The sequence below is a fragment of the Cryptomeria japonica genome, chromosome 3, assembly GCF_030272615.1.
Source record: "Cryptomeria japonica chromosome 3, Sugi_1.0, whole genome shotgun sequence".
NCBI classification, from domain to species: Eukaryota; Viridiplantae; Streptophyta; class Pinopsida; order Cupressales; family Cupressaceae; genus Cryptomeria; species Cryptomeria japonica.
In genome coordinates, this window is record NC_081407.1 from 425,004,456 (window position 1) to 425,027,793 (window position 23,338).

The window sequence follows — 23,338 nt, forward strand, 5'->3', positions numbered from 1 at the left end:
TTGGGGTTTTCTTTTCAAATCTCTCTTAAAGATGGGCTTCAACCAAAAGGTGGTGGATATGATTCGGGTATGTGTTACCATGGTCCAATTCTCTATTTTGATTAATGGGACTCCTAGGGGTTGCTTCAAAGCAGAAAAAGCTATCCAACAAGGTGAACCTCTGTCCCCTTACCTCTTTATCATGATTGCTGAAGTCTTGAGCAGAAATGTGGCCGACCTGGTTACCAATGGAAGACTTCAAGGATTCAAAGCTGCTTCCACGCCCCCCCCTCTAATATCCAACAATTCATGGATGACACTTTTCTTTTTGGCAAGTCTTTTGTCATGGAGGCTAAACAATGGAAGAACTTATTGATTGATTATACCAAGGCCTCAGGTCAATGTATTAATTATGAGAGAGTAATCTCTTCTTCTTCAACACTCCTAATGATCTCAAACTTAGAATTATCTCTATCCTTAGGTGCAATTTTGCGGCTCTTCCGGGGACTTACCTTGGTATCCCACTTATGGTCAAGGAAGTCACTCCCACTTTTTGGAACACTATCCTTAAACGGATGCAAAAAAAGCTTGCTGGACAGAAAGGGAAGTTCCTTAGTAGTGCAGGGAAGCTCCAACTCCTCATAGCTTCCCTACAGAGAATTCCTCTGTATTTGTTGTCCATGTTTAAAATATTAGGTTCCATGGGGGAAAAACTTGAGAAAATCCAAAGAACCTTCTTATGGATGGGCCTACAGGAGAAAAAGCGCCTTGCTTTGGTCAATTGGGATAGCGTGTGCCTACCCAAATCTATGGGAGGCCTGGGCATAAGAAAGATAAATGCCTCGAATAAGGTGCTAATAGCAAGAATTAGATGGACCCTAGCTAAAGGTGAGGTAGACTGGTGTAATATTATTAGAGCAAAGTACCTCGACCGAGAGCAATTCTATTACAATTTGAGTGCGGTCGACCTTCCCCAAGGCTCCAAGTTATGGAATAACATCCTAAAAAGTAGATTGATTGTAAGAGAAGGATTGAAATGGCAACTTGGAAATAGAAGGAAGGTGAGATTCCGGGAAGACGTCTGAGTGGAGGACACGCCCTTGGCTAACACTCGTTTCCACCAAATTATGCACCACCTAAAGGGACTCCTGGGGGATTACATAGCTAATTATATGGAACCTGGAAGGGGAGGATAGAAGAACATTGTCCAGGTCTTCAGCAACAGGCCTAACCTGGTTCTCATTGCTCAGGACCTTCAGATCACTATGATGGAAACTAGAATCCCTCTGGCCTCTCATGAAGACAACTTTATCTAGAAAGAGACCCAATCGGGCACTTTCTCGGACAAATCTGCTTACAGACAGCTCCTGAGACCCCTTGCGGATGTTGAGTGCTGGAAGAAAATATGGAACCCTTAGCTAATCCCTAAAATTAATTTCTTCTGGTGGTCTCTAATGCATGGTAAAACCCTCACTTTGGATAACCTGAAAAAGAGGGGGTTCCATCTCCCCAACAGATGCAGCCTATGTAAAGCTAACGAGGAGACTATTGATTACCTATTTGTCCTCTGCCCCTTTGCTGAACATCTGTGGATTAACACTCTCCAAAAATGTGGTCTCTATTGGGTCTTCCAGAATGACATTAAATAGTTTGTTTTTGGATGGAATCCACCCTCTCATCACCCCCTCATCATCCAATTATGGAGACAAATACCGCCGCACATCTGATGGGCCTTATGGAGAGAAAGAAACAACAAAATTTTTCAGAGATACCGAAACCCCTCCTGATAGTGTTACCCACATTTTCTTTAAGATGATCTCTGAAAACATAGCGGTGACAAAATGGAAAACCCCCCCTAATCCCCCTAATTGGATAGAGAAAAAAATTGTTGAAAGATGGAAGCTCCCCCCAAGTTTTGAAATATTCAACAATAGTTCCAAAAACAAAAGGAAGTTGACCAAATGGTCAACCCCAAAATTACACTGGTATAAGCTGAACTTTGATGGTTCAACCCAAAATACCTATCAAGTGGGGGGTGGAATCATCCGTGACCATTTGGGGAACACTGTGGTAGCCTACACGGGCAACCTAAAGAACAATACTGTCACCCAAGCGGAGGGAATGGCCCTCCTATGGGGGCTGAAATTTGCCAACTCCATAGGAATTAAACAACTGGAAATTGAAGGAGACTCTCAGATTATTGTGGAAACGGTGAAAGGGAGATCTACTGCTGGTTGGAGAGTGGAGCCCATTTTGAAGGATGTCAGGAGCCTTCTGTCCAACTTGGATGGCTTTACCATCCGACATATCTTTAGAGAAGGAAATGAAGCTGTCGATTCCATGGCGGTGGTGGGAAGGCTGCAAAATGGCTTACGATGTTGGAGGGACCCTAGTCTGCTGCCAATCACCACCAAGGTGATCTTGGAGAGGGAAAAAGCCTATGTCCAAGATGGAACCGTTTTATCCGCCCAAAGATGAAGGAAACCAACTTTCAAATTTTATGTTGGGATGGGAATCCCGCCCATTATGAACTTAGATGACCATGTATCCAAGGCAGGCTTAGTCACCACTCTCACAAGGGATGGAAATATGATGACAATACAGATATCGGGAATGATTATTCCCTAATTATTACTCGGACGGAGCCAACTGGCGATGATAAAGGCGAAGGAAGGGAAAGGTCAAATCACATTGGCTCAATTGAAGGTTCGCACGTTCCTGGTAGATTTCATAATTTTGATATCTACTCAGACATAAGAGATAATAATCATCCCGATTATTACGTCCTCTTATCTCAAGTTCGACACATATTTTATATCAACTCTACCTTAATTCTTCCTTGGCTCTGCGTTTTTGCTAGAAGGACTCACATTCACTCTGTTGAGCTGGAGGAATCGAGAATGGGGGGGATAGGCTCAGACTGGAACTCGATAAAGTGGATGATTTCAGAGAAAAACCGATGGTGTGGTTTGTCTGCTCGAAGGGCGACATTGATAAGTTCATGGAAAATATGAAGGGTAACGATGAAAGACTCTCCGAACAATTTGTGACTTCCTGGGAAGACAAAAGAGTTACCATGGGAGGAATCTCGTTTGAAATCAATGAAGAGGTCATAGCCCAGGCGACGGGTCTTTCTATGGAGTGAAGAAAATGGAAAAAGCAGAGCTGTATTGCGTATACCACTAGCTTGAACTAGTTCTTCCTCGAGGGCGAAAACCCTATTAAGAGGGATGGCGGATTCAACAGGGAGGAGCTCCCTCCCCCGTGGGATGAGGTTTGTTACATTGTGATAAAATATTTCACGTTGGAGGGAAGGTATGGTATCTTCTATTACCACCATCTCCCTTTCCTTAACCATTTGAGAAATAAAGACTTTATTTCCATTCTGTTTGTCTTGCTACATTCTCTGGATGCTAATGTTAAGGACATTGTTGAAGCTAAGAAAAAAGGGAAATATTTCCCTATCCTCCACCAAGGCTTGATTATTTGCCTATACAACTTCCACCTCGCCCTCTGCCTGCCCCGCTCCATCTCCGTCCAGAATGTGACTAATACTAGCCCTTCGACCCACCCTTCTGCTAAAAATGATGCTAGCCCCCCTCGGCTCTCGAAAATTGGCTCTTGTAGCAAGAAAACTAAAAAACACTCCCCTAAGGAGGTCAGAACTCCTAAGAAAGTTAGAAACCAGGAGATTGATTCTGACATGGATATTACTGATGAGGCCAATACCCCCCGCCACTCTAGTAGGCTTGCCTCTAAACCCTCGGAAAAATCTCTGAGAGACCCCTCCTCTTTGCATGACACTGGTAATTCCATCTCGACTGATAATGTGGTCTTGCTCCACCATAACCCGACCCCTCACTTTGTTAGCTCCGCCCAGGCTTCTGAAAGCCCCACCTCTTCAAAGAGTCTGGAGCCAACAAATTTCCCTTGCTCAACTTTCAGATTGGAGAAAATGATGGTTGTGGAGGAGGCGAGTAGCATAAAAGAGGAGGAAAACAACCTGGTGGAGCTCGAGAAAAAGATGGAGGCCCTTTCGGATAATGTGCAGGATACCACCAGCAGACTGGAGGCGGCAAAGTCCAAAATGCATGATGTTTCTAAATTTGCGTTGAATGTTATGCACTGCTTGCCTACCACTTTGTACCTCATAAAGGAAAGTGCGTCCAAAGGTAAAGGCAAGGATGACGAGGACTACAAAGCCCTGCTCAAATTCCTCACCAAGGAATGGGCAAGAAAGCTCCTCCCCAAGAGGAGCCATGGAAAAAAGAAGTAATGCTTTGAATGCGGAGGAATGCTAGTTTTTTGTCTACGTTTAGTAGCCTATGGGCGGATAGGTTTAGCCTATGCTTTTGTTTAAGTTTCTATGTTTGTTTCCCTGCATGGCAAATATCTAAAAATCTACTTATTACTACTTTAATTTTGATAAACTCTCGTAGAATGATAATTGTTTTTGATAGAGGCAAAAGGTTGTAACTCTGTTGTTTATATGCGGTTAGTGGTCCTACCACTGGTTTTCTTAATGTTCCTATGGGTCAACCCCCTTGCTTTTTGGCTGCTTTTAATATCAAAAACATAATATAAATAGTATTAAGTTAAAATTAATGTTTGAATGAAATAAAGTTATATTAATTAACTCAGCTAATGAAACCCTATGCAAACACATTAATAAATTATTAATGTGTTTAATTTAATTGCATTAACAATTATTATTTTGAAATACACAAAAACTTTAAGTTCATTTTTACGAATTAAAATGCCATTACAAATAATGCAAACTGGAAGACCTTTAAACAATGGGCCCTCACTTTGCACAGATGCATAGATAAGAGAATGAACCTGCTTAGAAGATGCATGCAAAAATGCAACCAATGAGCACATCATGAGGTAGCATCAACTTTGTTCGGGTATGCTATTATCAAGGTAAACATCATTTTGGATCATGTGCAATCATACATTCAATAGGAATCATTGATGTATTTTGAATCATTTGGACTTTAACTTCTTTATCAATGTTGTATGCGTGCTTACAAAGATTCATGGTTGATCCTACATGAGCAAGGCACACAAACATCTAACCAATTAGAATACATCACCATGCCACTTGTGATACAATAGAAAGATGACACTCGCCTCAATTTCAATTACATTTTATAGGAATTTGGTTTTGTTAAAGCTTAGGCCTGGAATTGAACCCACGTCATTGATATTTGATCGTTTGATGGTGTATATGAATACTAGCACACCTATATTTTAAAAAAAATATAAAACTATATTTTGCAAATAAAGGTGGGACAACTTTCATAAAATTGTGATATTAAATCCTTGCACGATGCAATAGGAATATGACACTTGTCTCTATTCTGGTTGTAGGAATTTGGTTTTGTCAGAGCTTAGGCTGGAATTGAACCTATGTCGTTGATATTCAGTCATTTGATGGTGAATGTGAATACTAACATACGTATATTTTAAAAAATATACAACTACATTTAACAACCTGGATGAGGGGCCACTTTCATAAAGTCACGGTATTAAATCATTGTGCAATGAAATAGAAATATGACACTTATCTTGATTCCAGTTACACTTTGTAGGAATTCGCCTTTGCCATAACTTAAGCCCGGAAGTGAACCTACGTCATTGATATTCGATCATCTAACAATGGATGTAAATTCTATATTATAAAAAATATTACGAAAAGATTTAGTTTGGTTGTTAGAAATATTAATTAATATATAGAAAATGTTATTGGTATTTTAAAAGTACGCTTTAATTATGTATATATATACCACAACATGAAGCATAGAAGAATAACATATCACTTTTTGGGCTAATTGAAATTGTGTGAGGAGGAAACTTATGAGGAGTAATGCAGGAGATACACACACTTCTTTTATCCTCTCATATAAATAGTCAGTCGTGAGATTGGTATCCGACTGGTGATTAATTACTACTATGCAATGGTTTCTAGAGCATTAGATGAAGTGGAGATTGAAATTGTGTTACGTCTTTTGGCTGCAATTTGCGACATGAAAGAAAATGGCAAGAATGTTAAAATAATGATTGCATGGAACAGTTTTGATCCAATGCATCAACAAGGATGATTTTGCCTCTGTGAATTCTTTCTTTGCTGTAAATCTTAACTTCTTCTCTGAGGTAGAGAAGATGAGAATTTATGATTTTGGTATTGGAATCTACAAATATCAAGTTAATAATCGATATTATTGAACTTATTAATATTCATATTAATTGACCTAAAATTAGAAAAATGAGAGAGGAGAATTTAATTTTCATTATCATTTTAATATTAAAAAATATAGTCATTTAATTTAAAGTTTAATTTTTTTAATTTGAGATTTATAATAAGTTACTATTAAATTTAATTGAAGATAGAAATAATAATACATGATTAAAATTTAAAACAAGATTTGGGAAAAAAAAAAAAGGAAGTGAAATTCTTAATCTATAAAAAATGAAAAAAATAATTAATAAACTTAGAAATCTTGAATTTTCTTTTTAAAATCTTCAAATTTGCTTTGAAGATTACATAATTTAAAACTTGCGATATGAAATCCTTGTTCAATGCAATAGTAAGATGACAACTGTCTCAATTTTGGTTACACTTTTTAAGAATTTGGTTTTTTTAGAGCTTAGACTTGGAATTGATATATTCAACAACCACATCAAACAATAGTTTGAAGTCTGTGTTAAGTAAATAGCAGTCACATCAAGTAATTTCACAACATCGCTACTATTAATTTGAGTTAGTAGTGGTACCACCTTCATAAAATTGTGATATTAAATCCATGCACAATGCAATAGAAACATGAAACTTGGCTCAATTAATTAATTTATTAACCTAAATCCCTTTTTTTGAAACAAATCATGCATATATTGTGTGATCATCATCTCGAAAAATGCAATGGGTCTGTCAAGTTCATTTAATTTATTCCTTTCAAGTTTCAATGGCCAACCTGGATGAATATGACTACGAATTTGGTTGTGCTAAGAGCCTAAGTGTCAATTCAAATTTATTATGCTATGAAGAAAAAGGTGATGAACATTGAATTTGCCAATTTCACAACATTGTGACTAGTACTTTGAGTTGGTACTGCTTGCATAAATTCATGATATGAAATCCATGCTAGATGCAATAGAAACGTGGCACTTGTCTTAATTAATTTATTCACATGATAATTGATATGGCTAATCTAATAACATTTATGACAACTTGTGTGAATTGCTGGTCCTCATTGCTAGCTTACTCAACCTTAAAGCCTTAAAAAATTTAAGTTTAATACACTTATGTCAAATTTTGTACCAATTTACTAAATCAAAACAATTTAACTAATGCAAGAAATTGTTTTCTTGTAGATTACACTCGTGTGAGCTTAATGCATTTTGACTTTAAATTCACATGGTTTCCTTTGCTAATTCATGTAAAACTAGCTAGAGTTTCTTGTCTACAAGTGCATTTGGCAAACACTTTAGCCTCAGACATGTTGATTAGGTTGACAAAAAAAACGAGGCAACTGACATTCCTAGAAAAAAAATTAAACATGCATTTGAAACATATTTTCCAAATTGACTTAGACTTGTTGATAATAACAGTCAAATGGATCCTCGGAGACGAGATTTTGGTTTTGGAAATCAAATACAGAGTAAACAAAGACATTTCCTTAATTTGTAGTGTCTCTCCTTGACTTAAGAGAGGATAAGGATATTGTGTTACATTTGGGCAATAAAATGATCAAAGTGGACTATTTAGGTGGGTTGGATGGTGTAGTGGAGGTGGTTTGGATGGTGTAGTGGAGATGGTTTGGATGACGTAGTGGAGGCGGATGAGCTTGGATTTGGGGTGCGTTTACCTCAAGATATTGATATCTATCTTGAAACCTGGGCTCTTGTTCACTAGTATCAATTCTTAGGAGTCTTTTGACAAATTACCTTGGCTATGCATCACAACAAAGTGTTTAAGGTGTGTTGATTCCTCAAGAGACTACTTGTCATTGATCCCATCAACCACACATTGTGGATTGATGAATTCATGGTTGAAGTTGTTGTAGAGGAAGGAAATTTCATGCTCTGAGATGTCTTAATGTTGTCTATGTATTCACTATTACCTCTTCACCTTGGCCCCTAGGAAATATCCTAGGGATACTTTAGGGAATTTTTGTTATTTTGAAAATTTGAATCTATTCTCTTTAGGTAATATTGATGGAGACAAACCTCACACAAATCCACACAACTTGCACATGGTGGCTCACACCCACAAACCAATGCTATGGTTTTAGACAATAACCAATTTCTATAGACTTCCTGTCAAAACAATAACAAGAGAAGAACAAAGAATAATTGAATACCGCAACATAACATATTGGAGACAAGAACTTTGAATAGCTAAATTTATCTAACATCATAAAATTACGTAAAGCTAGGAAACAAGATTATCAATCAACAATATAGATATTAAACACCAAAATATTAACTTTATTATTGCAACTCATATGACGATGATTGCATTCAAACATTTTGGCCATACACCTATTTGACCAGCGTTCTCTTTGCACTCTTCCATGCCTCTGTAACTCACCAACATACTTGTACTTATTACCTGACCCTACTCACCCCTCTTCTAATCTTCAATTCAATATTTTTCTCAAGCCTCCTTAATTTTAATGTTGTCCTACTTAGTTTGCAACCTTCCAAATCACACAACTTCAATCAAAACATCCCCATCTCCACAATCTATCCCTTCATTGCCGACGCCCAAGACTTTTTCTTTTGCCTGATATAAGAAGTATTTCGCACAAAGGGTGTCAGCTTCTCCTCCTCCCTTCCTAAACCACAACCAACCGATATGTGGACGCCTTTCTTGTAATTGAAAAACAATGATCAAGTAAGCATAACTAAAATCATCAAACATGTAAACTGTCTCCTTCAACCTGTCCAAATGGTGATAGGTGTTGATGACTTGGGCAATAAGAAGTTGTCCATATAAGACTTGTTTAACAACCAAAACTGAGACACAACTAATCAAAACAAAATATAGGAAGGCAATGCTCCCGCATCAGACTCCCCAGGACATAAAAGGAAGCATGTGCTCCTACACGTGGGAGTATCAACCAACAATTATTTCATAGTGTTATGTTTCTTCCTCTTCCTCCAAAATCATTTAGGCATAGGTGCTAAGTTCCTCCAACATCCTTGCTCAAATTTCACGAATCCATATTCACGGTTTCCCATCTTTCTCCAATCTCTACTCACCCTATCCTTCACACTCAAATCAACATGAACAAATTTATGGAAACTAAAGTATTCCAAGGCTTCAAACTCATTTACCTTGTCAAAATCAGTTACAACGACATTTAAATGTGCTTACTATTTCATTTTCGCGCTCTACAACTCCATCCATCACCGTTTCTAGCCACTCTTCTTTCATGGTCATCATCCCCAGTAGTAAACCACCTTTGGATTCCCTAATAACTCTACAATTCATAGCATCCTTTCTAGAGTCTGCATATCCTACTTCATTTTTCTTTCCCAACTTCTCACCACTCAACATATCAAAATAATGCAAAATAAAGTCCTTATATAGGACCAATAAATTTACCTTTTCCTGTAGTTCCATGATAAACTCTTGATCATGGTTTGCAATCTTCAACTTTATGTTCTTCTCTATTCTACTTGTCTTCATTTCTCCAAACATTTCCATCCATTCTTGTTCTATCCACAAATCTTCCCCACTATATGTGTTAGCTACTCTGTTATCTATTTCCACCTCACCCATTGGTCTATCAAATTCAATAAATTCATTCCCAGTCTTATGTAAATCTGCCTCCACTATGTCATACTTGTCTTCTTCTATAGACAAATTATTCAATAATAGATCATCCTCATCACAACCCCTAGTGTCACACACTATTCTATATTTTTTCCCAAACTATTTATCTTTCATGGAAAAGGAATACACAACAACATCCTTATAAAAGATCTTCATATTTACCTCTTCATGTACCGCTGCACCAACTTCTTTGTTATTAGTTGCAACCTTCCTTTCTTTATCCTTCACTATCCCACTTGTATTCATATCTTCACTGGCAATATTTTTTTGCCATTCTTGTTCAATCTTATCAATTTGTGCCCACAAATCATCTGTACTTTTATTAATTTCTGCTCTTCCTTCTAATTCTACTTCTACCATGTTCCCTTCATGAATGTGTTGGAATTCATCATCTTTACCTTCTGCTACCCCAACTTCTACTTTCGTATTCTCTGATGCTTCTGCTTTTCTTTCTTTATTCTTTACGTCTTTATCAGTCCAATCTTCTAATGTCCATTTTTGGTTCTCATTTCTCTTGTCCAACTCATTCTCCATATACATTCCATGTTCATATTTACTCATACTAAAATTTTCAATCTGCCTTCTTTTGCTTCCCTTTTTCTTATTCTATCTTTCCCTTCTCATGGCTTTTTCATCCACAAGTCTCCACAAATCAATTTCATGTTCAAATATCTCATTGATTCTTAGGCAAATCCTCCTTATCACTTTCTTCCTTAAAATTCTTTCCTTCAACAATTTCAATCCAAAATTCAAAAAAATCAATGTTAAAATCAACTTGTTTACCTTTCACTTTGTCGGCACTCTCCTAAAGTTTGTTCCAAGCTTCTCCTTTAGTCTCTTTCTTTTTCCTTTCTTCAAGATCTTTGGTCTTTATTTTTTCACGGGCTACTAATGTTTCCTCGCTCCTCCTGAGTTCTTCTACATAAGTTCCAACTTTTTGTTTACCCTACATCAATATCTTGTTATTCTCCTTTGTTGGCTTCAACATGATTATTTGTTCATTGAATGTATCCTCTTCATCGCATTTCCTATTCTCCTACATTTCCTTCTTATCAACATGTCTTTCATTACCATGTTCCTCTACTACTGGTCCACACTTCACTATCCATATTTTATTGTCCCTCTTCCGGAGTTGTTGTCTCTCTATTTCTGCACTTGGCCTACATTCTTGTCTTCGTGGAAATTGTGTCATCTCTTCCATCCTTTGTTTTGGCTTTCTAGCTCTATCATAAGCCACCCCTTGTTTATGTTCCATTTGTTGTCTTTCTTTAACTGGTTTCTGTTGCCAATTGGGAACTATGCATCCATGATTATCCAATCGTCTTTTCTCCTTTTTAATTTGCATATTCGCATTTCTATTTCCACATACATAATCAAAATCAACATTAGTACTTACATTTACCTTTCCAATGTATTATTGTCCCAATTTTATTCCATCCTTGGTTTCATAGCTTGTCATCTCTTCCTTTTGTAGGTTTTCTTCCTTTCTTTGATAATCCTTTCTTCATCTTTAGGCGCCTTGGAATGCACCTCTAATCTAAACTACTTCCTTTGGTCTACTTGCCTCACTGCTGCAACTTGTTTTCTTTCCTTCTAACCTCCATAGTTATCTATGGGAATTCTTCTTTCCCCCACTCTTATCTTCCTCAAGGTTTTGTTCTCGACCTTTCTCACACCTGCATTCAAATTCTCAAACATATTATTAGTAAATAAATCAAGAGACCAAGGTGTCTCCTTAATTACCTTCTTCATAGACACTTTCCTCTCCTTTTCTTGTTCTTCTTCAAGTGCTACTTCCCGCACTTCTTCCTTCTGTTCTTTCTTATCTCTCCTCTTTGTCTCCATAATGAGAACTTCCTTTACCTCTTCTTTGATATGTTTCTTACTTAGCAATTCTCTGCTATCCAAACCTTTTCCATCTTCTTTCTTTATGGCAGCCATCTTCTACCTTCTTCTTTCCTTGACAATATTATTTATAGGCCACTTTACCTTCTTTCTCATTGTCCAAACCCAAACATATTCTTGGCGTATCTCCTCAAGCCATTCTATCACCATCTCGATATCTCTTATCAACTCTGCCATTTCTTTATCAAAATCTACACCTTGATTCCTTTGATTTGTCTTCATTTTCTCTTTCTTCTTACTACTTTCCATCAAAGCTTGTTGTTGCATATTGCTATCCTTTCCTCCTCTCAACTCTGTGATACCTCACCGAGGGCTTCTCAATCCTTTTTCCTCTACCCATTCTTTTGGTAACTTGTCAATCTACAATGAACATAGCCTTAAACAAGAACTATGAAACTCAACTAACTTCTCCTACCCATATCTTTTGGGCTCTAATACCAATTGATGGAGACAACCCTGACACATATCCACACAAATCGCACATGGTGGCTCACAGCCACAAACCAATGCTATGGTTTTAGACAATAACCAATTTCTATAGATAGCCTGTCAAAACAGAGAAAGGAGAAGAACAAAGAAGAATCGAATACCGCAACATAACATATTGGAGATAGGAAATTTGAACAGCTAAACTGATCTAACATCACAACATTACATAAAGCTAGGAAACAATATTATCAATCAACAATACAAATATTGAACACCAAAATTTTAACTTTATTACTGCAACTCATATGACGATGATTACATTCATTGATAGATGTCTACATTCAAACATTTTGGCCACACACTTGTTTCGCCAACCTTCTCGTTGCACTTTGTCATGCCTCTGTAACTGACCAAGGTACTTGTACTTCTTTCTTGACCCTACTCACCCCTCTTATGATCTTCACTTTTTCCTCAGGCCTCCTTAATTTTAATGCTGCTTTGCTTAGTCTGTAGCCTTCTAAATCACACAACTTCAATCAAAACATCCTCTTCCACCTTGGAATGTGCCCATCTCCACAATCTATCTCTTCATTGCTAACGCCCAAGACTTTTTCTTTTGCCTGATTTAGTAAGAATTGTTTCACACAAAGGGTGTTGTTTTCTCCTCCTCCCTTCCAAAACCGCAACAAACCGATATGTGGACACCTTTTTTGTAACTAAAAAGCCAATGATCAAGTAAGCATAACTGAAATCATCGAACATGTAAACTGCCTCCTTCAACCATAAGACTTGTTAAACAACCAAAACCGAGACACAATTAATCGAAACAAAATATAGGAAGGCAATGATCCTGCATCAAATATGCCATTGATACTTTTGGAAATTTTTATTTTTTAATTTTTTGAATTTTTTCAAATCTATTCTCTTTGGGAAATACCCCAGGGGTGCTTAGCATTTTTATAGGAATAATTTGTGAAACTATAAATAGGATGTATCATCATTATGCTAGTCCCTGTGTGGTTTCAAGCATAATGAATAATCAACAACTTTAGACATATCCACCAGAGAGGAGTGTTTGTCATAGAAAAATAGAGCTCGCTGAATTTTAGCAACATTCAAGGTTATCCAAATCCTTTCCCTCTTGAGCTTACAGAGCATGTACCAAAATTTTGTGGAAAAGAGTATGAATCAAATCTTGATCATGTGAAGTTATTTTATGAATTTATAGAGGATTTTCGGATTTATGCTAAGGATGTTGTGCTAAAACTTTTTGTAAGCTCTCTACGGGACAATGCAAGTGAATGGTTCATTTTTTTGCCTTCACAATGTATAACTTAATGTAGGAATATTTTAAAAGATTGTTCCTAAGTCATTTTAGTGCAATTGATAACAAATTTGGACAAGATGTCAAGTCTCTATGTATGCCAATAAATAATGAAGTGACATATGAAAGCATGCATTATACACCAAAGCCTGGGAACAATGTTGAAGTTGCAGTAACCCCTGATGTATCAGTTTATTCACCTCAATACCTTGCACATAGTCAACCCCAAGTACATTGTCAACCAGTTGTAATTGGTGTTGATCCCATTCAAGTTTTAGCTGACATAAGAAGGTTGGGGAATGAATCACCACATTCATTGCTTCTAAGGTTTTTAATGGCACTTAATGAGATCCCTATTAACTTAAAACCTCAAGAGTCCACATGCATTGACTTATTTTTGCAAATCTATGAACTTTGTTCAGTTTGTTCGACAGCTTTGAAGCCAACAAGCATCGGTCAGGTTAGTGAATGGATAGATATGGTTGAAAAATAAGATCTGAAAATACATTGAATGTTGAATCTCATGATGTTGATGATGAGAGGGCTAAGGAAGCAGATAATAGGGGTATTTTTGGAAGCGTAAGCTTGTATGGTTGTCATTAATGTCAAACTTGGTTATTCACATGGATGTTGGTCCGAATATATTTTTGGTTGTTGCAATTTGTGCTTTTTGTTACAGATTGAGTTCAACACTTTTGGTGTTGGTTGTGGCATTTTGTTTTGGATAGTTATATTTGTTCTCTAGTAGGGAATGTGTATGTCAGAATGGTCCGGAAATATTTTGGTGCCCTCAAAAAATGTTATAGATTGTGTTGTGATTTAGTGGACATTGTTTCATGGCATGTGTAATATTCTCAGTATGTTTCTTAGAAGGTTTCTTTGTTCTACAAGAGAGATTTGTTGATTTATGTTTAGGATATTCAGTTTTGTTGTGGCTCAATATGTCTGATTAAGTTATCTTAATCAGATCAAATTATTTTGATGCGGATATGAGTTGGAGGTTGTATTGGGATGTTGTTATGGGTCTCACCTTGTCGTGTGTAGATCTGCATAGAGTATTTTGCATCAGAAGATGTTATGTGGCTGATTGATTGCTATATCTACACGCTACATTTAGTAACAAATTTGGAGAATGTATTAGTATGTGTGAACTATTGGATTAATCTTAGAATGATGTATTGTAATATGTTTTGGTTCCCTTTTTCTCTTGGAGTGATCTGTTTGAGTATTTTTGGTCTGGGTGGCTTATTTTGTGTAATGTTGCTTATTTTGTTTTTGGCCAACCCTCAATTAAATTTTCAATGTTGTATCTCATATTTAAGGAGTGCAAAAGAGAGAGTATGTAAGGGTATGGAAAATTGAATTGTATGTGAAGTGTATGTGAATGATATGTAAGAAGATATGAGATTGTGAATGTGTGAAAGCCAGATTGAGAAGAGCTTTGAAGTGATATATTCAGTGAGAGAGTGTGTTATGACAATATAAGTTATCAAATATGTTTGCCATGATGTTGGTTTCTTGATCTAGTAGTTCAAGGACAAATTCATGTTCAAAAGAATCCTTCTTAGTTTTAATTCAGCTATTTCCTTCATTGTTGATTGATCGTGAGGCCTTCGACAATAGTGTGTATCTTTCCTTGAAGTAGCGAGCCTCATTTGTGCAAGTCCTTGTATCTTTCCCTAAGGCAGTGTGCCTTAGCCTTGCAAGTCTTTCAAGTGTTTTTGCTCCTTGGTAGTAATCATAAAATGTTGTAATCATTCTTATTCATATTGTGAGTTAGATTCTCAATGTAGTTTTTCCCTTTTTGGGTTTTCCACGTGAATCTGGTGTTCATGTGTTGATGATCGTTGTGTTGTTGTTAAGTAAGTTGATTCTATTTATAATTAATCTGTTTTGAAGATTTGGGCTGATTCACCCCCCCTCTCACTCCTATGGACCTGTTGTATTCAACAGATATTCCAATTGCCAGTAATGCTTCTTATGTCATTGGAGATGAGGTTTATAATCATCTTATAGTGGGTGATGTTTGTGATCAGCAAGTAGAGGAAGAATGTGTAAGTGAATAGTGTTGTCATCATAGTTTAGAAGAAAGTGAAGAACATATAAAGGGCTTGGCTCTTATATCAAATTATGATTGTGGTTTTGACAAGGTTGTTGAAGACTCAACCGATATGAAGGGTGTGTGCTATGATGAACTCATTAAATTTTTAGATTTAAAGAATGTCAATGATAAGGTTGAAGACCTTGATTTTCAATCATGTGATTCTTGTAGACAAGATGAGGGAATTATGGAAAATGCGAAAGAAGCGGCATGTTCACTCAGTAGTGAACGAATTTAAGATTTGTTGGTAAATGAATATCAAAGGTATGCACATGACAGTGGTCATGATCTTTTGTGCCCTGCTCACATAAAATTTGACAATGATAATTTTCCTTATAGTGCCAAGTATGATGCATATGTGTTTGATTTTCTTCCTGCACATGAACTAGTTGATTTGCAAGGTAACAATGCCCATCAGGGCATGAGACTATTTGAATGTAATTAGGATGGATATGATGAATATGAGAGTGTGAATGCTTATGTTAATTCAAAATTTCATTTAGATGAATTATGGAAGCTGATGATAGTGACATTCATTACAAAAGTGATCATAGTAAAGAGATTTCAAATGCAGATTTGTATGTGTGTACCATCTGATCTAGATGAATCTTATTTTAAAAATTTTCACATGGACATGGATTTTGACTTGAGTATTAAATCAGATTGTATTTCTGAATCAAAAATGCAAAAACGCAAATTTTTGTGGAACCATGGGATGTTGATGCTACTAGTTTTCCATATTTGCAAGATGTTGAGGCAAAGAGTGTTAAAGGGAATTTAGGATGTATAAATGGAGATTCTTGTCAATATCTCAAATTGAAATTACATGAGAGGCCTGTGTATAAATTCTTTTCTTTTCAAATACTTGAAGATGGTTTGCATGATATGTGTGATTTGTGGATAAGTTATTATAAGAGCTCCATTTTTACATGCAAAATAGTGATAAGATTGAAGCCTATAATACCAATTGTGTGGTAGAATATGAGTGTTTTCTTTTTCGGTTGGGAGAGATTTTCATGAAGTACAACAGTGAGCTAGATTTTGGGGGATGTAGAAAGTTTATTGCCTAATGAATATAACATGTATATGTCACATGATAATCAATATTTTTAGATTGTGCCTGATTTTGAAATACTTAATGATAAAGAATGCACTGACGGTTATAAGCATGTTATATGTGGATGAGAGATGTTTGTATGTTTGATCAAGCAAATTTTGGTGATATCTGTAGGTTGGCTTCAATGCAATCTAATGAGAGTTGTGTTTATGATAGAAAAAAATGTAGGCCTTTATTTTTTGATGGAATTGGGACATCACATGTGGTTTGATGTTCAAACCACAATAGTAAGGGGTAGAGATAAGTTCTTTGACTCTACCGCCCAATAGAGTAGACCCTTGGTCTTCTTCTACCAGATATCTAGATTCTTGCCATGCCCGCAAGGAGCATGCATCACTGAGAAAAAGCCATTATTGGGACCTTCAAAATTTGGCAAAATTTGAAGGGCCCATGATCAAGAAACTAATTACAATATTGAGACACCCCTACAAATTCATCCCAAGTGACCCACTTTGAGGATGAATAACTTGATTTCCTATGATTGCCATGAAGAACCACTTTGGAATCTTGTTCACCTATTATTAGATAATTTCCATGTCTATTTGTAGCTTCCCAGAATCATATATGATAAGTTTTTAGAGTACCAAGATGGAGGGTTCTGGGAAAGTTTGCTATTAGCACCCTTTTGTATCGTCTCGAGTAGTCAACATTGGAGATTGAAACCTCATAACAAGATATTTGTCATGTCAAATCAATTATTTTGTGTGAATTTATTCATATTAATTTATTTTCATCTCCATTTGCATAGACACAGGACCTCGTTAAATATTTTTCCCAAGTCAAAAGAAAATGAAGATTTTTTGTCAGAACATTGTTAGATCTGCCAAAGTGACCCTACATATTGATTAATATTAATGATTAAGTAACCTGCATGTCAAATGGATTGGTCCTCTATTAGATACTTGTTAGTCCCAAAGAAATTGAGAGGGGGGAGTGAATCAGTGTTTGACTGGTAGATGAAAGATTTAAACTTATTTGCAACTTTACAATTCAAATTAATATACCAGTAAGCAAATAATAATGCAGTAAAGAGAAACAAAAGAATAACACATATATTTTTGGCGAGGAAACTTGGTAAAGGAAAAACTTCAATGGGATTTGTGACCCACAATATTTACTCACTGTCCAATATGAATAAATATTACTCAGTACAATAGGGGCCTGCACATGCATGAAGGCCAACTGCCTAGAGCTCACTGCTCAATACAAAAATGGAGTCTCACTGACTACACAATTGGATGGTTAAATCCAATAATAATGTACTGCTCAAAATAGCATCCGCAATGCTGGATTCAGTACCAGTTTAATCTCTGTCTGATACCTCTGCCAAAACCTTGCTTTTCTCTGCTTTGCTTCTTATTTGTTCTCAAGATAAATACATCAAAGTGCATATACAATTATTTGCTATCATAACCTATCACATATTACTGCATCCTTACATTACCTATCATATACTTACTTACATACATTACAAATGACCTACAAGATCTCATACATATATGAGTCTTTACAATACTTCATGTCGGCCATACAAATATAATATTACATTACAATACATTTCTCATAAACAATATTATTTCCAAGTCGGCTTGGATTGTCGGTATAATCTGTTGCCGGTGTAAATAAACCTTGAAGTGACTGTCGGTGCCAGTAGGTGAAGTTTGTTGCCAATAGAACCTTTGAACCCTGTTACCAATTGGTTGCTATCAATGACAACATCAACCATTCTCATCTGAGTGTATAATGCCAACAATCTCCCCCTTTGGCATTGATGGCAACACTCATGAGAAAAATCAAAACTGATATCCAAAATTTGAAGTCCAAAAACTGAGAGTGCTCCCCCTAAGCAAATGATCTCCTTATGTATATTTTTCTCATCACAAAACTCCCCCTTCGACATCAATGAAAAAGGATGTCAAAAGTATAAAAAATTCAAAATTTACCTAGAAACTTGTAGCCGGTTATGTACAATCTGAAAATTTTCTGCCAAAACCAAGTTAAGACCTTGCAAAAACTTTGTACTGTTAGAAATTACAATCTCTGTCTGTCGGATCATCCTGGTGAGATAATGCATCTGCTGCTTCAATGATCTTTCCCCTTGAATAGTTGCCTTAGATAGCTCATTTTGGTGTGTTAATAAATTATCCAATCTAGTACCAAGTTTGCTCTTTAACTCCCGGGTTTTCATCTTTAACCTTGCTTTTTCTCTTTCCAGTTTCTCAATCTTCTCTTCATAAGTAGCCATCTCTTGATCCAAAACCGATGTGAGTTCCGAAGAATCAATCATATTGTCAGCAATGTCATCAATTTCTTTCTGTGTTTTCTTTATTTTCTCATCAATATATGTTGTTAGGTGATGAGGTTTGCATGCTTCCCTATACAATTCCTTGTATTCCAGAATGGTGGAATTCAGTGCCGGTAACAATGAATCAATTTGTCCTGTACAATCCTTTATTGTTTTATCAAATAATTCACCCTTCTCCTTATTAACTCTTTCCTTAATGGTCTCCTCATTTATCTTATCTACAGTTTGAATGTTAGAAGAAATGAATTTGGACAATGTGTCAAATTTACCTATAGACCCAACTATGTGATCCACCTTGCATGCTGGTGCAATCATCTACAAAATTGGTAAAGAATCATCAATAGCCTTAAATGCTGAGGCATTTCATTCTGTTATCTTCTTTATGGAATCTAATAATACATCAGTTACATTTGTCGGTCTATAATCCACAGTAGAAGTACTGGGAGAAGTGCTAGGTTCTGCAATAACTTTCTTCTCTTCTCCGGATACCTGTTCAGTTACCTTAACCTCTTCTTCATCCACTTTCTCTTTCTTATTTTCACTCTTATCCTCATTCTTATTTACTGTCAGTTCTGATTGTGTCTGTTCTTGTTCCTTTTCTATTCCTGTCAGTATCTTAATATTCTGTTGAGTGTCAACAGTCTTGACCAACGATTCAGTTTTCTCAACATTTATAGCTTCGGATTTCTTCTCCTCTGTAGTTTCCTTGTCCAATACAATATTGATGTCTTGAGTGTCAACATTCATTGTGAATAGAATGTCTGACTCAAAATCAACATTATTTGTTTTCACTTCCTCTGATATCTTTTCAGGCTCATTTTCTATTTCTATTGGTGCCTCTGATACTACCTGGTGGCGATAAGTTATCCTTAATTGTGATGTTAGGTACACTGTCAATCTTACTCTTACCTTTATTTGTTTTTTGATATACTTTAGTAAATGATTTATCAAATTTCTGTCTATCTTTCTCTTCTCTTTTCTCCTCAACAAAGAATATATCCCATTTATCAACTGTTTCATCTGCAATCTCTTTTACTCTGTCGTCCATAAGACTAACTTGTCGGTGACCACACACAAAAATAGTCATGTTAGCTTCAGATATTAAGTCATCTATTTCTTGCTTAGAATTAACAGGATGAATGGCTAATAGTGCCTCAACCTTCAATTTCTTATCTAGCTCCATAACGAACATTCTCTTTGCTTCAAGTCTCAAGTATAAATCATTAGGAAGAACATCTACAACCTCAATAGGAACCTTCTAATATATATCTAGATACAAAATTATACTTTCCTCAATAGTATCCTTATCTGAATCCTTAAAAGAATGATAGAATTTATTAATATTACTAAGATTTTCTTCTTGAGTTGTTTCATTTATTAGCTCTGTCGGTGAAAGAGTGTTTGGTTCCTTTTGTTTCAGTTGTTTCTTTGGTGTGACTTTCTTCTTCTGACCATTGGGCTCTCTCATAGCCTTTTGTTTCTTCTTGAGTGTTCTTGATTTCTTTGGAGATGGAGCAGGTGCCGGTGATGGTTTTCTTTTCTTCCTTTCCACCCTTTTGAATTTTGCAGCCTTGTCATTGTCAAAATCAGATGAGGTAGCCACAGGAGAAATATGTGCTACCAGTTGTTGTTCTAATTTTCTTTCTTGTTCAACAATATATTTCATCGGATCAAGTTTTAACAAGCCCTTCTTAACAACTTCAACAAATTTTGAAGCATCTTTTATTACTTTTTCTCTTTTCTTCCTCTGCTTCTACATAGTAACATCACTCTCTATAGTTTCAATATTACCAAAGATCTTCTCTGTCGGTTCCGGTGGAGCATCTAGGAGTATTTTGACATAAGATTCCAAGATGTGTGAGTCCACTTCATAACCCATCTCTATTATCTAGACAGTTCTAGGTCTAACTGCCTCCATCCATACTTCATCTCTTTTCACAACAAAGCATATTTGTTTATCATATTTGTCTACAATGCTCTGAGGGATTCTTTCCCTTTGCCTCATTTTAGCTTGAAAGTCCTTGAAATAGTCTTTTACTTTTTGTCACTATCAAACCTATGTCGGTAATTGCCTCCTTAATCTATTTTCCAACAAAAATATCATAGGCAAAGTCCTTGTGTCCAATACCGGGAATCTCCTTTGAGAAATATAGCATTAAGAATACAATTGAATTCCCAAACTTGAAAGTTCCCTTCTTGTCACCTTTGATTTTGCTCAAATTTTCTAACAGTTCATCTTTTAGCCATTCACAGATATCAATTTTAGCATTATTCATAATCATCTCATAGGCACTATAAATGCATAAACTTGAAACATAATTCAACCTATTAGCATGAGCAACTTTGTATCCAATAACCACACTAGCATATTTGACATTGTTGTCAATTATATCACTAACCCTAAGTGATCTATTGTCAAATGTAGCGCCAGTTAAGTTCATAACCTCTTTGTTTGGAATTTTATTTTTCTTATTAGGCCTAGTGCCGGTAGAAGGTAAACTAGTAACAACCTTAATTGCTTCCTTAGTGATTTTAAAAACTGAATCTAACTACAAAAATTCACCGTGAACTTTGCTAAGAACATAATGGACAATCTCATCTGAAAATTTAGGCATGTGAAGGATGTTAGTGAACTCTAAATCTTCAACAACCTTGTGTTCTGGTTTGACTACACCTTGTTTGTCAATGATAACATTCATGAATATGTTCTTTAAATCCTCAGACCCTAAATCTTTGATGTTACAGTGAATGTATGCCCTAGGGTCTTCAGCAAATGCGACTCCCTTCAAAAATTTTGAAAATGCACCAATGGAGTCATCCAACTTTTCTATCTTAGGGATTATCTTAAAGACTGGTCTAGGACGCTTGACATTTTCCATAATAGTAGGGTTTGCAATGGATTCAAGAATAGGGGATGAAGAAGTCATTTCGTAAGATAAATACCTTTGACTGTCAAATGCAAGTGAAAACCTTGGATGCCTTGAAAAACCTTTACTGCTTCACTTCTTGAATGCTGGTGCTCAACTCACACGCTCTTCAAATGCTTGAATGCTTTGGTAAGTCGAAATGAGAAATTCAAGTATTTTATAACCAAAAAGTTTAACTTACAACTGCATTAAATACTTCGCCGGTGAAGTGTATACTCAACATATGTGCCAGTAAAGAAGAATTGTGACTTCTTACCACCAATTGAGGGTAAATGCATGATCTTAAATTAGTTGCCTTACCCCTAAGGATTATTCCTTAGTTAGATGAAGAATCTCCTATCGGTGCAGGATTGCTTTGTTCTGCTGGTGTAGAGACAGATTCATCATTTCTCTGATCTCTCTTCCTGATCCATTTTTTAGTGAATATTTGCTTGATTTCATTCACCTTTTCTTTGCCTTTTTCATTAGATCCTCTATTGTTTGTCGGTACATTCTTGCTTCTACAGAATTTTGCAATATGCCCAATCTTGTTGCATGCATAACAGGTTACATTGTTTCTTTGACTAGCTTTTCCATAACCTTGACCGGTTTGAGTTCTGCATTGATTAGATAGATGTCCAAATCTACCACAAACATAGAATTTTACATTCATTCTAAAATTGTCTGAGTTATGACCATTTTTTTTGCATTTGGAACATTGACCGATGGATGAGTTTTTATTCTGGTTATTCCTAAATCTGCACTGATTTGCTCTATGACCAAATTTGTTGCAATTAAAACATTTGCCATTGAATTTACAAGCATTAGGTTGCCTTACCGGTTTGTTGTGATCATGATTGTTTGTAGTTCTAGAACTTTCTCCATGTTCAAATCCAAGTCCAACTGTTTCTCCATCAGGTTTTTGACTTTTTAGCATATCATCAAGCTTATCTGAACTTTTTTTGAATTTGTCTTTGTATTCATTTACAACGACCAACTCACTTTCCAAAGTACTAACTTGTCTCATAAGTTCCTCTTTGTCATGTTGCATGTGAATCAAATCTATTTTAAGCATATCATTTTCATAACTAAGCCTTATAGATTCATCTGATCTATCATTAAGTCTTCTGGCTAAATCTTCTTCATTCCTCTTTCTATCTTCAATATCCTTACATAGTCTCATGGTTAAATCTTGCATCTCATTCCTCATGTTACTATTCTCTTGTCTCAGTTTCTCTGTAATATCTCTGAGAGTTTCCTTTTCTTCATCATTTTGGTTTTGCAGTTGCACATGTAATTATTTTCTCTTATTCTTTGCTATAACCAGGTTATCTTGAAGTGCTTTGATGAATTCCCGAGCAGATCTGATTTCATCTTCTAGTTTGTTATTCTTCAATTTTTCTGCATCAAAATCTTCAAGAGCCCCTT